Source organism: Cnephaeus nilssonii (genome assembly GCF_951640355.1).
Source record: "Cnephaeus nilssonii genome assembly, chromosome: 2".
In the NCBI taxonomy this organism is placed as follows: domain Eukaryota; kingdom Metazoa; phylum Chordata; class Mammalia; order Chiroptera; family Vespertilionidae; genus Cnephaeus; species Cnephaeus nilssonii.
Window position 1 is genome coordinate 110,022,359 of NC_137073.1, and position 2,416 is coordinate 110,024,774.

The following is a 2,416-nucleotide window of genomic DNA, read 5'->3' on the forward strand; positions in this document are numbered from 1 at the left end:
GGCCGCCCTCGGACCGCCCACCCATCCCGTACCACAGCACCTATATTGCTGTTTGGATCCAGACAGCCATGGGTCAGCGTGGTCTCCAAAACACTTCAACATGCAAAGCCACCTAGGGCGAGACCCGGATAGGAGGTGCTGGACAAGGGCAGAACACGGCACCCCACCCTGCCCTCGGCCCTCTCGCCTGGCAAAGGGCGTGTGCCGTGCATTGCCATGCAGTACCCAGAGCCCTGGCCATGCACTAAGCGGGATGGTTTTGAGGTGCAGCTCATTGACTCTTTAGCGGGTGTCACTAGGCAAGAAAAATTCCCCTCGACGACTTGCAAAATTGCATGTCATTTTACAAAGAGGATGCTCTGCGTGATCTCAGCTGGAAACTTTCTTAGGTAAGAGCCGTGGTCGGCAAACTGCGGCTCGCGAGCCACATGCGGCTCTTTGGCCCCTTGAGTGTGGCTCTTCCACAAAATACCACGGCCTGGGCGAGTCTATTTTGAAGAAGTGGCGTTAGAAGAAGTTTAAGTTTAAAAACTTAGGCTCTCAAAAGAAACTTCAATCGCTGTCCTGTTGATGTTTGGCTCTGTGGACTAATGAGTTTGCCGACCACTGGGTAAGAGTCATACGCACAGTGGTTAAGGTCCCCGTCACCACAGCTGGACAGATGTGGGTTCACGTCCTGGCGATTCTGCTTTGGAGCTGTCGTCCTCTGTCAGGGGCCCCAACCTCTCGGAGCCTCAGTTTTCTGATATGTAAGTTCATGTTATTATGAGGAGCAAATACAAAGACGTGGCTCAGGACACAGTAAGCACGCTATAGGGGTTCGCTATGACTGTTAACACACTTTCTTTTGAGAAATAAGTAATGAAGAGGTAAAATAAGAATCCTCATTCTGAGAATATGAACGTGAAACCTGTGGAGCTTCTTTGAAAAAGAAAAAAGGGTTTTCTGTCAAAGCTGTTATTACTATGGCTTTGAAGTTGCATAGGGCTTTTGAACAATAGTGAATTAGCCTATTTTAAACGCTCAGTATCTCAGCATAGTTTTTCATAAAAATTTTTTGGGGAATGTGTATTATAGACAAGGCAGTGTGATTTAGATGCCACCCCACGGAAAGGAATTAGTTGATTAAAGGTGTAAGCGGTTTGGATTTTTTAAAAGTAGCCTTTTCTTCCCTTGCTCATCCTTGTGGTTATCAGAGAACTAACTTATCTTTCAGCCACCAGCAGCTGATTCATTTACACACCAAACTGGGAAGTATTCTGACATGATCATGTGGATGGAAGGTCGCAAGTCTCCTAAAAATGTCTGAAACTTAAAAAGTTGAAGTGAAAAACCCAGCTTTCAATTAGAATGCTTATTTCTTTCAAAAATGGTATGGTCCCCGGGGAGATGCGGAGGGAACGCATTCCACTCCGGAGAGCGGGGTTCCTGGGTTCCGGGCCAAGTCTCTCCGTGCAGAGCAGCCGGCAGCGTTCACCGTGGGATACTGAGCATCCCCCACGCAGTGAGTCAGGCATGGCCACACGGAGACATGTCAACAATTCCTGTAATGACAATATTCTAGGGACTTCCATCCTTAGAAGTCACTGACTTAAACTGTCTAAGCTGAGTCATTAGGCTGATGTGTGTGATATCTTTGATAAGAAAATACTTTTAAAGTAAAAAAGTTTAATTTTCAGGAACAAATGGGTGGCCCGCCTTCCCGGGTCGCCCTGCTGCTGCTGCTGCGTTACCTTTGTCTGCAGGTTTGTTGCTGTTACAATCTATTTACTAAGGAGGCATCCCCGTCTTCTAGCACTAAATAGCCAGGATCCCAAAGAGCCTCCTAGATGATAGTAAACTTGTTGATAGGGAGACAATTAAATATATTTCAATGAGACAACTCACATTTTTAGCTATTGTTAGTTACTAAGAATCTCACATAAATCTATCCAAATACCTATTTTGAAGAAATTTTCAAATATTGTAAATTTAAATATTATAATTGTATGTCCACTGTGTCCTACACACTCTTTTAGGCGCTGGGGATGCAACAATGGTAAGTGCAGACAAAGCTGTTGTTTCTAGACATTATTTTATCACGAAAGTTACGCTTTTGAAACCTCCTAGAAAGCTAAGCAAAACAAAACCCAGCTTGATTTCTTAAAAGAAATATAACCTACAAGCTCCACTGTTGCATTCTATATGGGTATTCTTTTTGTTAGAGCAGAGGCATGGCCAACATTAAGATCCACATTTGGAGAGTCAAATGCATTTCTCTTGACAATTCCAAGACTTTATACACCACCTCAGGGTTGCCCCCCAGCCCTCTGTCCTGGCGGTTAGAACATACACAATGACTGAGTACATACAAAGTCCTCCATTCCAATCCAGTGCCCGGCTCAGGTCTGCTAGGGAGCAACCTGAAGCCCATTTT